Source organism: Macaca nemestrina, unplaced genomic scaffold, assembly GCF_043159975.1.
Source record: "Macaca nemestrina isolate mMacNem1 unplaced genomic scaffold, mMacNem.hap1 Scaffold_113, whole genome shotgun sequence".
Lineage (NCBI taxonomy): Eukaryota > Metazoa > Chordata > Mammalia > Primates > Cercopithecidae > Macaca > Macaca nemestrina.
The window spans coordinates 91,287-106,019 of NW_027257596.1; the positions used below are offsets into that span (position 1 = coordinate 91,287).

Consider the following 14,733-nt stretch of genomic DNA (forward strand, 5'->3'; position numbering starts at 1 on the left):
CAGCCTTAGAGCAATTTTAACCAGAAATGGACACAGACCCTGGACCCCATCGCGGGGTTGCAGGCCAAGGACCATCTCTAGGTGATGCATAGCTCCCTTGTGGGGTTAGTGGGAGTAGGCATTGTGACATCTGCAGGGGTGTGGAAGGCTGGGCGACGGGAGCAGCTTACTGGGCTGGACCAGAAATACTGAACTTCTTTTCCATCAGTGAAATCCACTTCTGGGTCAGAAAAAACTGCAAGTTCTGGAGGGGCAGGGCCTAGGAGGAGGTCAGGGCCTGAGCCTTCCTGGTTTGACCCCCCTACCCCCCGTGTTTCTGGGTCTGTCCTCACTTCCACCCAGCGGATCTTGAGTATCCTCCTTTGAGTCCCCACGAGTGTGTTGTGTGCAGTGGGGCCAGGCTGCTTCATCCACTGCACGTTAAATGTTTCCAATACTTTCTGGCCAAAGTTTAGAGTTGCCAGACCACTGACTTTGAATGTTGACCTGGTTCCTTTTGAACAGAGTAAAATCTATTGAAGTTTAAGGTCACCTCTTTTCATGGATGGTGAAGAGGCAGGCTGGTCAGGCGCAACTGCCTTCAGGTCTGGAGGGCGGCGGAGGTCACTGTGGGTGGTGGGTGAATCCGGAACCTCTGTGGCTCTAGACTTTCAAATATTTCATTTTTTCTTTTGTAGTTTTTGTTTGTTGCTTGCTTTTTTTACAATGGGAACTGGAATGTAAGATGCAAAACTAGCCTGTGGGGGACATGGATTTTCACAACAGTAACCACAGAGTATAGTTTCCATTTCTATTCCCTGTTCATGTGGGAGGCAGAGAAGGAAATCAGGTGCTCAGTTCTAGGGACATCACAGGACTAGGACACGTACAGTGAGGGTGGAAGGCAGAGGCATTGCTTTAGGAGAATAAAATTACTGCATGCACACAGATATGTATGTATATGGATGTATGTACAAAAATATGCATATTTATAGATTCTGTTCTCCCTCTCTCTATATAATTTTCTTTATTTCACACTTGATATGATTTTTTTTATTATACTTTGTGTTCTAGGGCACATGTGCACAATGTGTAGGTTTGTTACATATGTATACATGTGCCATGTTGGTGTGATGCACCCATTAACTTGGCATTTACATTAGGTATACCTCCTAATGCTATACCTTCCCCCTCCCCCCACCCTACATCAGGCCCCAGTGTGTGATGTTCCCCTTACTGTGTCCAAGTGATCTCATTGTTCAGTTACCATCTATGAGTGAGAACATGCGGTGTTTGGTTTTTTGTTCTTGTGATAGTTTGCTGAGAATGATGGTTTCCAGCTACATCCATGTCCCTACAAAGGACTCAAATTCATCCTTTTTTATGGCTGCATAGTATTGCATGGTGTATATGTGCCACATTTTCTTAATCCAGTCTGTCATTATGGACATTTGGGTTGGTTCCAAGTCTTTGCTATTGTGAAAAGTGCTGCAGTAAACATACATGAACATGTGTCTTTATAGCAGCATGATTTATAATCCTTTGGGGATATACCCAGTAATAGGATGGCTGGGTCAAATGGTATTTCAAGTTCTACATCCTTGAGGAATCGCCACACTGTCTTCCACAGTGGTTGAACTAGTTTACAGTCCCACCAACAGTGTAAAAGTGTTCCTATTTCTCCACATCCTCTCCAGCACCTGTTGTTTCCTGACTTTTTAATGACTGCCATTCTAACTGGTGTGAGGTGGTATCTTATTGTGGTTTTGATTTGCATTTCTCTGATGGCTAGTGATGATGAGCATTTTTTCATGTGTCTGTTGGCTGCATAAATGTCTTCTTTTGAGAAGTGTCCATTCTTATCCTTTGCCCACTTTTGGATGGGGTTGTTTGTTTTTTTCTTGTAAATTTGTTTGAGTTCTTTGTAGGTTCTGGATATTATCTGTAGGTTGCCTGTTCACTCTGATGGTAGTTTCTTTTGCTGTGCAGAAGCTCTTTAGTTTAATTAGATCCCATTTGTCTATTTTGGCTTTTGTTGCCATTGCTTTTGGTGTTGTAGACATGAAGTCCTTGCCCATGCCTATGTCCTGAATGGTATTGCGTAGGTTTTCTTCTAGGGTTTTTATGGTTTTAGGTCTAACATTTAAGTCTCTAATCCCTCTTGAATTAATTTTTGTGTAAGGAGTAAGGAAAGGATCCAGTTTCAGCTTTTTATTTATGGCTAGCCAGTTTTCCCAGCAGCATTTATTAAATAGGGAATACTTTCCCCATTTCTTATTTTTGTCAGGTTTGTCAAAATCAGATTGTTGTAGAAGTGTGGTATTATTTCTGAAGTCTCTGTTCTGTTCCATTGGTCTATAGCTCTGTTTTCATAACAGTACCATGCTGTTTTGGTTACTGTAGCCTTGCTGTATAGTTTTAAGTCAGGTAGTGTGATGCCTCCAGCTTTGTTCTTTTGACTTAGGATTGTCTTGACAATGCGGGCTCTTTTTTGGTTCCGTATGAACTTTAAAGTGGTTTTTTTCCAATTCTGTAAAGGAAGTCATTGGTAGCTTAATGGGGATGGCATTGAATCTATAAATTACCTTGGGCAGTATGGCCATTTTCACAATATTGATTCTTTCTGTTCATGAGCATGGAATGTTCTTCCATTTGTTTGTGTCCTCCTTTATTTCTTTGAGCAGTGGTTTGTAGTTCTCCTTGAAGAGGTCCTTCACATGTGTTGTAAGTTGGATTCCTGGGTATTTTATTCTCTTTGAAGCAATTGTTAATGGGAGTTCATTCATGATTTGGCTCTCTGTTTGTCTGTTATTGGTGTATAAGAATGCTTGTGATTTTTGCACATTAATTTTGTATCCTGAGACTTTGCTAAAGTTGCTTATCAGTTTGAGGAGATTTTGGGCTGAGACGATGGGGTTTTCTAAATAGACAAGCATGTTATCTGCAAAAAGGGACAGTTTGACTTCTTCTTTTCCTAATCAAATACTCTTTATTTCTTTCTCTTGCCTGATTGCCATGGCCAGAACTTCCAACACTATGTTGAATAGGAGTGGTGAGAAAGGGCATCCCTGTCTTGGGCCAGTTTTTAAGGGGAATGCTTCCAGTTTCTGCCCATTCAGTATGATACTGGCTGTGGGTTTGTCATGAATAGCTCTTATTATTTTGAGATACGTTCCATCAATACTGAATTTATTGAGAGTTTTTAGCATGAAGGGTTGTTTAATTTTGTCAAAAGCCTTTTCAGCATCTGTTGAGATAATCATGTGGTTTTTGTCTTTGGTTCTGTTTATATGTTGGATTACGTTTATTGATTCGAGTATGTTGTACCAGCCTTGCATCCCAGGGATGAAGCCCACTTGATCATGGTGGATAAGCTTTTGGATGTGCTGCTGGATTCGGTTAGCCAGTATTTTATTGAGGATTTTTGTGTCAATGTTCATCAGGCATATTGGTCTAAAATTCTCTTGCTTTGGTGTGTCTCTGCCAGGCTTTGGTATCAGGATGATACTGGCCTCATAAAATGAGTTAGAGAGGATTCCCTCTTTTTCTATTGATTGGAATAGTTTCAGAAGGAATGGTACCAGCTCCTCTTTGTACCTCTGGTAGAATTCAGCTATGAATCTTTCTGGTCCTGGACTTTTTTTGGGTAGTAGGCTATTAATTATAACCTCAATTTCAGAGCCTGCTATTGGTCTCTTCAGGGATTCAAATTCTTCCTGGTTTAGTCTTGGCAGAGTGTATGTGTCCAGGAATGTATCCATTTCTTCTAAGTTTTCTAGTTTATTTGCGTAGAGGTTTTTATAGTATTCTCTGATGGTAGTTTGTATTTCTGTGGGGTCGGTGGTGATATCCCCTTTATCATTTTTTATTGCATCTATTTGATTCTTCTCTCTTTTCTTCTTTATTAGTCTTGCTAGCGGTCTATCAATTTTGTTGATCTTTTCAAAAAACTAGCTTCTGGATTCATTGATTTTTTGAAGGGTTTTTTGTGTCTCTGTCTCCTTCAGTTCTGCTCTGATCCTAGTTATTTCTTGCCTTCTGCTAGCTTTTGAATGTGTTTGCTCTTGCTTCTCTAGTTCTTTTAATTGTGATGTTAGGGTGTCAATTTTAGATCTTTCCTGCTTTCTCTTGTGAGAATTTAGTGCTATAAATTTCCCTCTACACACTGCTTTAAATGTGTCCAGAGATTCTGGTATGATGTATCTTTGTTCTCATTGGTTTCAAAGAACATCTTTATTTCTGCCTTCATTTCGTTATGTACCCAGTAGTCATTCAAGAACAAGTTGTTCATTTTCCATGTAGTTGAGTGGTTTTGATTGAGTTTCTTAATCCTGAATTCTTGTTTGATTGCACTGTGGTCTGAGAGACAGTTTGTTATAATTTCTGTTCTTTTACACTTGCTGAAGGGTGCTTTACTTTGAACTATGTGGTCAATTTTGGAATAAGTACAATGTGGTGCTGAGAAGAATGTGTGTTCTGTTGATTTGGGGTGGAGAGTTCTGTAGACGTCTATTAGGTCCGCTTGGTGCAGAGTTGAGTTCAATTCCTGGATATCCTTATTAACTTTCTGTCTCGTTGATCTGTCCAATGTTGACAGTGGGGTGTTGAATTCTCCCACTATTATTGTGTGGGAGTCTAACTCTCTTTGTAAGTATCTAAGGCCTTGTTTTATGAATCTGGATGCTCGTGTGTTGGGTGCATATATATTTAGGATAGTTAACTCTTCTTGTTGAATTGATCCTTTTATCATTATGTAATGACATTCTTTGTCTCTTTTGATCTTTTTGGTTTAATGTCTGTATTATCAGAGACTAGGATTGTAACCCCTGCCATTTTTTTGTTTTCCATTTGCTTGGTAGATCTTCTTCCATCCCTTTATTTTGAGCCTATGTGTGTCTCTGCACGTGAGATGGGTCTCCTGAATACAGCAAATCGATGGGTCTTGACTCTTTATACAACTTGCCAGTCTGTGTCTTTTAATTGGAGCACTTAACCCATTTACATTTAAAGTTAATATTGTTATGTGTGAACTTGATCCTGTCATTATGATGTTAGTTGGTTATTTTGCTCATTAGTTGATGCAGTTTCTTCCTAGCATCGATGGTCTTTACATGTTGGCATCTTTTTGCAATGGCTAGTACTGTTTGTTCCTTTCCATGTTTAGTACTTCCTTCAGGAACCCTTGTAGGGCAGGCCTGGTGGTGTCAGAATCTCTCAGCATTTGCTTGTCTGTAAAGGATTTTATTTCTCCTTCACTTATGAAACTTAGTTGACTGGATATGAAATTCTGGTTTGAAAATTCTTAAAGAATGTTGACAATCAGCCCCCACTCTCTTCTGGCTTGTAGAGTTTCTGCCAAGATATCTGCTGTTAGTTTGATGGGCTTCCCTTTGTGGGTAATGTAACCTTTCTCTCTGGCTGCCCTTAACATTTTTTCCTTCTTTTCAACTTTGGTGAATCTGACAATTATGTGTTTTGGAGTTGCTCTTCTTGAGGAGTATCTTTGTGGCATCCTCTGTATTTCCCGAATTTGAATGTTGGCCTGCCTTGCTGGGTTAGGGAAGTTCTCCTGGATGATATCCTGCAGAGCATTTTCCAACTTTGTTCCATTCTCCCCATCACTTTCAGGTACACCAATCAGATGTAGATTTGGTCTTTTCACATAATCCCATATTTCTTGGAGGCTTTGTTCATTTCTTTTTACTCTTTCTTCTTTAAATTTCTCTTCTTGCTTCATTTGATCTTCAATCTCTGATACTCTTTCTTCCAGTTGATCAAGTCGGTTGCTGAAGCTTGTGCATTTGTCATGTAGTTCCTGTGTCATGGTTTTCATCTCTATCACGTCATTTATGGACTTCTCTGCATTGGTTATTCTAGTTACCCATTCGTCAAATCTTTTTTCAAGGTTGTTAGTTTCTTTGTGCTGGGTTCATAGTTCTTCCTTTAGTTCTGAGAAGTTTGATCAACTGAAGCCTTCCTCTCTCAACTTGTCAAAGTCATTCTCCATCCAGCTTTGTTCTGTTGCTGGTGAGGAGCTGCATTCCTTTGGATGGGGAGAGGTGCTCTGATTTTTTGAATTTTGAGCTTTTCTGCACTGCTTTTTCCCCCTCTTTGTGGTTTTATCTACCTTTGGTCTTTGATGATGTTGATGTATGGATGAGGTTTTGGTGTGGATGTCCTTTCTGTTTGTTAGTTTTCCTTCTAACAGTCAGGACCCTCAGCTTCAGGTCTGTTGGAGTTTGCTTGAGGTCCACTCCGGTAGGCTACTCCCAGTTAGGCTCTCCAGTTAGGCTACTCGGGGGTCAGGAACCTACTTGAGCAGGTAGTCTGTCAGTTCTCAGATCCCAACCTCCATGTTGGGAGAATCACTACTCTCTTCGAAGCTGTCAGACAGGGACATTTACATCTGCAGAGGTTTCTGCTGCTTTTTGTTTAGCTATGCCCTGTCCCCAGAGGTGGAGTCTACAGAGACAGGCAGGCCTCCTTGAGCTGCAGTGGGCTCCACCCAGTTCGAGCTTCCTGACTGCTTTGTTTACCTACTTAAGCCTCAGCAATGGTGGGCACCCCTCCCCCAGCCTCACTGCCGCCTTGCAGTTAGATCTCAGACTGCTGTGCTAGCAATGACAGAGGCTCTGTGGGCTTGGGACCCTCCGAGCCAGGCATGGGATATAATCTCCTGGTGTGTTGTTTGCTAAGACCCTTGTTAAAGCACAGTATTGGGTGGGAGTGACCCAATTTTCCAGTGTTCTGTGTCACAGTTTCCCTTCACTAGGAAAAGGAATTCCCTTCCCCCTTGCACTTCTTAGGTGACGTGATGCCTTGCCCTGCTTCGGCTCTCACTCGTTGGGCTGTGCCCACTGTCCTGCACCAACTGTCCAACATGCCCCAGTGAGATGAACCCGGTACCTCAATTGGAAATGCAGAAATCACCCATCTTCTGTGTTGTTCACGCTGGCAGCTGGTGGCTGGAGCTGTTCCTATTCGGCCATTGTGGCACCAACCTCACTTGATATGATTTCTAAATTTAAATACCTTTGAGACAAACGCGAATTGTGAAGGGATTTAAAAATGTCAGTGAAAATGGAATTAAAAATAAAAATATAAATATCAACTTTATTTCTCAATATAATCTCTACTGAGGTCAAGACACTGCATTAAGGGATGATCCCAACCATTCAGTCCATTGCTAAAGAACTGAGGGTCATGGGAATTTAACCATGTCAATGCAGTCTTCTACTATTAACTAAAGAAAAATGGGTGCCCTTTACAGTTATTTCAAGATTAGGAAAAATAAGGTCAGAAGAAACCAAATCAGGACTGTAATGTTGATGCCTAATAATTTCCCATGAAAACTCTTTCAAAATTACTGGTGTTTGTCGAGAGGAAGGAACAGAAGTGTTGTTGTGGTGCAGAGGGACTCTCTAGTGAAGCTTTACAGGGCACTTTTCTGCAAAAGTATTTGCTAATTTTCTCTAAGAACTCTCCTACTAAGCAAATATTATGGTGCTTTGATCCTACAGAACGTCAACAAGCAAAATGCCTTGAGCATCCCCAAAACCTCTATGGCTTTTGCTTTTGAGAAGTTTGCTTTTGCTTTGACTGGAGCGCTTCTACCTCTTGGTAGCCATTGTTTTAATTGTGCTTTGCCTTCAGGATCCTATTGATAAAGTCAATTTCACTCCCTGTTATAATTCTTCAAAATAATGCTTCAGGATCTTGATTCTGCTTGTTCAAAATAGTCACTAATAGCTCTGCTTTTGTCCATAGCTGATCTAGGCACAAGGGTATTCGGGACTCATCAAATGTAAAGTTTCTCAACTTTCACGTTATAGTCAGTGTTGTGTAAGCTGAACCAATTGAGATGTCTGTGGTGTTGGCTATAATATCTCTCGTTAATTGTCAGTTCTCCTCAATTAGGGCATAGAAACAATTTTTTTTTTCTCTCAAAAATTGGAATGGGTGCCCCTCCTCTGTGGGCTTCATCTTCAACATTGTCTTACCTCTTCTTAGAATCAGGTATCCGTTTGTATACGACTGATCCTTCAGGTCATTTTTCCCATAGACTTTTCATAAAGAATAATTTATTTCACCGTTTTTTGTAGCTTCCCCATAAATTTGATGTTTGTTCTTATTTCAGGTTTGGCAGAATTCAAGTTCGGCAGAATTCATGTGGCTCTTTTCAGACTGATGTTTTAAATCCTGTTCACATATGTTAAAACAGGTCCGGGCATGGTGGCTCATGCCTGTAATCCCTGCACTTTGGGAGGTTGGCCAACATGGCAAAACCCTGCCTCGACAGAAAATACAAAAATTAGCCTCTACAAAAAATACAAAAATTAACCAGACAAGGTCCCAACTATTTGGAAGGCTGAGGCAGGAGAATCGCTTCAACTTGGGAAGCAGAGGTTACTTTGAGCCAAGATTGCTCCACTGCACTGCAAGCTCGGTGAGAGGAGTGAAACCCTGTCTCAAAAATAAAAGAAAAGTTAAAATAAACTAGCATATGTGTGTTTTGATGCAAAAGCTAAAAGTTCATGCATAGTTTTTTCATAATTGTTATTTTGCATGAACTTATTAAAGCCCCCTATTATTTGCCATAATTTTCTCATCTTATTCATTTCTATATACATACAGAATTTCCAATTTGTGTAAACCTTTCTTCCCAGTTACTGAACAATTATTTTAAATTTGAAAAATATGAGCTATTTTAATCTATATATTTTTTTCTACTTCTGAATATTTTAGAGAAAATAAGGATAATGAAACTTGTAAAAAGGAGATGTTTGGAAGTTTCTGTTACCAATGACAAATTAATTTTTAAATAATTTCAGGAAAATTTAGGTGAATGTCTGTACTTTCATATGAACGTTCATAGTAAAACAGATTTTTGAATTTATACCCTTGATAAACTTTAATGTAAAATATGTGAGTAAATGTGTACTTTTCCGTTCCTCATGAACATTCTCAAGTTTATACTATCTGGATTTTCTCAGGACGAATTACAAGCTGTATATGCTGCTGAAGGGTCTCAAAGATTAAGTCCCAAAGAGAGTGCCCTACTGTTTTTCCAATATTAATTTCTAAGTTTTACCAAGTTACAAGTTTTTTTTTTTCATAAAATATAAAATGTTTTGCCTCCAGCAGAAATACATTTTGGAACATAACTTTCCTGTACGTAAGGAGTATAAAGGAAGCTTGGATTTGTTCTGAGAAAGGGAGAGGGTACTTCTGCCTATTGCCATGCACATCTGATTTTAGAGCTGAATGCCTTTCTGAGCTTGGCTCACTCCTCTCAAACTTGCTGGTAAATGGACACAAATTAAAGAGAAATAATTGTACACCATTTGGGATCAAGGAATCCAGATATCTGAACCATTGTTTATTATTTGCCCCTCCCACCCTCTCACCCTTCCAGATCTCTAGTGTCTATCATTCCACTTCTATGTCCGGGTGTACAATTATTTAAATCACACTTACAAATGAGAACTTCATGTGTTCATTTGTACAGATTCTCTTCCACCTAGCTACCTCTGAGACTGCAAGAACAATCACTCCTCCCCGTCCTCCTTCTCAGCCTACTCAAACAGAAGACCAGGAGCATTATCTATCTATCTATCTATCTATCTATCTATCTATCTATCTATCTATCTGCACACACACACACGTACACATATATATACACACACAAATATATATACACACATATGTGTACATATACACACACTCATAAAGAATTTGCATTTTAAAGAATGGCAGACCCATAGTTGTTCAAAAATCAACTATATAATTCTATATATGATAAATGTCTACTAGAAAGTTCACATTGAAAATTGCAAACACGACTTAGAAAAAATAAAGTTTTTAAAAATTTTATTTTATTTCATTTTAAGTTCCAGGATACATGTGCAGGACGTGCAGGTTTTTTACATAGGTAAGTGTGTGCCATGGTGGTTCGCTGTACCTATCAACCCGTAACCTAGGTATTCAGCTCCACATGGATTAGCTATTTATTCTGACGCACTCCCTCCGCACCCCCAGACAGGCTCCAGTGTATGTTGTTACCCTCCCTGTGTCTATGTTTTCTCATTGTTCATCTGCCACTTGTAAGTGAGAACATGTGTATTTGGTTTTCTGTTCCTGCACTAGTTTGCTGAGAATAATGGCTCCCAGCTTCATCCATGTCCTTGCAAAGGACATGATCTCATTCCGTTTTATGGCTGCATAGTATTCCATGGTGTATATGTATCACATTTTCTGTATCCAGTCTGTCACTGATGGGCATTTGGGTTGATTCCATGTCTTTGCTATTGTGAATAGTGTGGCAATGTACATACGCATGCAAGTATCTTTATAATACAAGAATTTATATTCCTTTGGGTATATACCCAGTAATGGCATTGCTGGGTCAAATGGTATTTCTGATTCTAGGTCTTTGAAAAATCACCACACTGTCTTCCACAGCGTTTGAATTTATATTCGCTCCAACAGTGTAAAAGTGTTCCTGTTTCCCCACAGTCTCACAGCATCTGTTGTTTCTTGACTTTTTAATAATCGCCATTCTGACTGGCATGAGATGGCATCTCACTGTGGTTTTGATTTGTATTTCTCTAATGATCAGTAACGTTGGGCTTTTTTTTCCATATGTTTGTTGGCTGCATAAGTGTCTGTTCATATCCTTTGCCCACTTTTAAAAATATTTTTATTTTCGCTTTTTAAGACAGAGTCTTGCTGTGTCACCCAGGGTGGAGTTCAGTGGCACAATCTCGGGTCACTGCAACCTCTACCTCCCAGATTCAGGTGGTTCTTCTGTCTCAGCTTCCTGAGTAGTTGGGATTACAGGCACCTGCCACCACATCTGGCTAATTTATTGTATTTTGAGTAGAGACTGAGTTTCACCAGGTTGACCAGGCTGATCTTGAACTCCTGGCCTCAAGTTATCTGCCCACCTCACCTTCCCAAACTTCTGGGATTACAGGCATGAGCTACTGCACCCAGTTTTTGCCCACTTTTATATGGGGTTGGATTTTTATAGTTTTGGGTTTTACATTTAAATCTTTAATCCATTTTCAGTTCATTTTTGTATAAGGTATAAGGAAGGGTCCAGTTTTAGTTTTCTGCATATGTCTAGATAGTTTTTCCAGCACCATTTATTATTAAATAGGGAATCCTTTCCCCATTGTTTGTTTTCATCCAAAATAAAATGGTTGTAGATGTGCAGTCTTATTTCTGATATCTCTATTCCATTCCATTGGTCTATGTGTCTGTTTTGTACCACTACCATGCTGTTTGGGTTACTGTAGCCTTGTAATATGGTTTGAAGTCAGGTAGCAGGATGCCTCCAGCTTTGTTAGTTTTACTTAGGATTGTCCTGGGTATATGGGCTCTTTTTTCGTTTCATATGAATTCTGAAGTAGTTTTTTCTAATTTTGTAAAGAATGTCCATGGTAGTTTATGGGAATAGCACTGAATCTACGAATTACTTTGGGAAGTATGGCCATTTTCATGATATTGATTCTTCTTACCCATGAGCATGGAATGTTTTTCCATCTGTTTGTGTCCTCTCTTATTTCCTTGAGTAGTGGTTTGTAGTTCTCCTTGAAGAGGTCCTTCACTTGCCTTGTTAGCTGTATTCCTAGGTAGGTATTTTATACTCTTTGTAGCAATTGTAAATGTGAATTCATTTGTGATTTGGCTCTCTTCTTGTCTATTGTTGGTGTATAAGAATGCTTGAGATTTTTGCGTACTGATTTTGTATCTTGAGACTTTGCTGAAGTTACTTGTAGCTTAAGAATCTTTTGGGCTGAGGTGATGAGATTTTATAGATATAGGATCATGCCATCTGCAAGAAAAGAAAGTCCAACTTCCTCTCTTCCTGTTTGAATATGCTTTATTCTTTCTCTTGCCTGATTGCCTTGGCCAGAACTTCCAACACTATATTGAATAGGAGTGGTGAGAGGGCATCCTTGCCTTGTGCCAAATTTCAAATGGAATACTTCCAGCTTTTGCCTGTTCAATATGATAATGACTGTGGGTTTGTCATAAATGGCGCTTATTATTTTGAGGCATGCTCCATCAATACCTAGTTTCATGAGAGTTTTTAGCATAAAGGAATGTTGAATTTTATCAAAGACCTTTTCTGAGTCAACTGAAATAATCATGGGGTTTTTGCCTTTAGTTCTGTTTATGTGGTGAATTACATTTATTGATTTGCATATGTTGAACCAGCCTTGCACCCAAGGGATGAGGCCGATTTGATCTTGGTGGATAAGCTTTTTGATGTATTGCTGGATTTGGTTTGCCACTATTATATTGAGAATTTTGCAACAAAGTTTATCAGAAATATTAAGCTAATGTGTAGTAAATACATTGAAAATAAGAACAGACTGATTAAAAGACTAAATAACATGAATCCTAAGTGTTTTCACAACCGATTTATAGAGTAAAAGCATTGCCAAACTAAATGAGCTTGATCAAAAACTGTACAGGGTCTGAGATGTTGTCTCAACTTCCATTACTCATTGTGAGGTGGACCTGCAGTAACTATATTTGATGCAAAATTTCATGTTGATGGAAGCTGAGATGTCCTGCAGTCTCAGAGGGACAGAATTCTGGTGTGTCTCCCTTTGCCCTGTCAGGAATAAAGATCTAGACTCTACAGGTTTTGTCAAAATTTACAAGATGTAGGAAATGGGGCAGGATTTAGGCTGTGAGGCAAAGCCTAGAGATATAAAGAAACAGCTTCTGACCCAGGGCTCATGAAGTCAGGATAGTTTCAGAGGGGATGGTGGAGTGAGCATAGTACAGTCTTTGGAACCATTCCTTCCCCTTATTTGTTCATAGGCCAGATGTGCTCAACCAGGGGGCATCTCAGGTCTGATGAACAGAGTCCTGGAGAGACAAAGGGGCAATCCTGAGGAAGAGGCTCAACAGGGAGGAAGGAGTCACCATTTTCTCTCCTGAGAAAAATCTTTCTCCCTAGGAAACGATAGGATTTTCCTTGGTCCCAGTGAGACTTTTCCTGAGTGAAGAGAGCAGAGAGAGCAAGGGACTGATGTGTTATCTGTTTCCACCTCCTGCCGTGATTCTGAAACCATGGGGGACAGAATTATCTTCAGAATCATGAGCAATCCAGATGCCATGGTTTCACACAAGACATTGGAAGTTCTTATCTCTACGGGGTAGACACTGGTCATTGATACTCTGTAAAGCTCATTCGCTGATTACTAAGTGAGCCAAATTAATAATCTACTGGAAGTTTTACTAAACTCAGTTTACTTGACACACAATTCACACAGACACATTGTTAATATACACATTTTGATGCTTGGACAGTGTTGGACCCAAGATTCTGTACTTCTATGGAGCCCTGTGTTCTGCCCAGGTGTCATTTACTCTCAGGTAAGTAAACTGATCACCATAACTAACAAGAGATTGATCTGTGATGATTAGAAATGAGAAGATCTGTTGGTTATGTTTTATTGGGATGGATTCTATTAACATTTAAATACAGTTTAAAAACGCAGATTTACAATGAAAAGTAACAAGCAAATATAAAAAGTGAAGGGGCTATTCCCCAAAGTAGTTTCCACTGAAATACCACCAGAGAAAAACAACTCTCAGGACAGGGATACTGCTCCAAAGACACAGATTTCACAGCTGGATGGTTGATCTCGAATTTCTGAAAATTCCATCCCTTACTCATGAAATGCAGTTTATTTAAGAACTTTCTAATTTGACTGTAGTTTCATACTCACACATTTCAGTGTGTTGTGTATTATTCCATTGATGATAAGTATAACTTATTTGAAAATGAATTACATACTGGTGAGAAAATTTTCCCTTTAAATTAAACTTAAACTCACACCATAAAATTAGCAGCATCTGTTTGTCTGTTCCAAGAATTACCTAGGTTCTACCCAGGGCACCTGAGATCAGTTGAAAACAAATGCAAAAAAGTTGGAATAAAAAGTAAGAACACCCTTCCAATGTTACGAATGCATCCTAGTCTCAATTATTCACATTCACGAGAATGATTCACCTATATCCCACTTTAGCAAAATTTCACCTACTCTCGCCTACCAATTGACTAATCAAAACAAACCAAGACAGAACAATAAATTCAAATTCATCCAGTAACCTGAGGGGAAAACCTACACCTCAAAATGTAGTCTACAGATATTCACACAGGATGTCATCTACTGTGAAAACACATGCACAGAGACAGTCCCTTCACATGATCAGAATACTCACAACTCCACAACAACATATTAGATATGGGATCATCTTGAAATGCGGTCATCACTAACCAGTTGTCCCTTTTACATAGACAAAAACCTGAGGACCACATTATGTTATGTAGAAATGACTGTACACCTGTGTGCGTGTGTGTGTGTAGGGATCCGGGGAATCCAATAGACATTCCAGCCTCTTGATTTTTTCCATGTTCAGGCTCTTGATTCTATATCCGAGTGAAATGACTTGCCAGTGGGGAACAAGATAAGTCTTTGCAGGAAGGGCTCTGGTGGGAGCTAGATACTCAAATAATAAAGCATCGAGTGTTGGAAACATGCACTGAAGTTAGACGAAATACTCAATGCACAGTTTAGACGGTGAAAGACTTTCAGGTAATCATGCAATCACCGACCGGCTGATTGATGACATTCCCCGAATTTATGATTGCAAGAAGAGACAAATACTCATGACATTCTATTTCCGGTGGTTGGGGACATACGATGGCAACATACTGTCTGCCAG

The 14,733-nt window shown here is 39.5% G+C and overlaps 1 protein-coding gene across 5 annotated transcripts in view; it reads left to right on the forward strand.

The window, feature by feature from the left end:
* Positions 1-14,733, forward strand: part of LOC139361231 (SH3 domain and tetratricopeptide repeat-containing protein 1-like) — a 112,597-nt gene that overhangs the window by 533 nt on the left and 97,331 nt on the right. For 4 of the 5 annotated variants that reach the window (XM_071089811.1, XM_071089806.1, XM_071089805.1 and 1 more), the window contains exon 1: positions 13,313-13,377. The exons of the other annotated variant lie outside the window; for it this stretch is intronic. The gene's annotated coding sequence lies outside the window, so the exon portion shown is untranslated. Of the gene's footprint in view, positions 1-13,312; positions 13,378-14,733 lie in introns of those variants that run through there. 5 annotated transcript variants of the gene reach the window in all.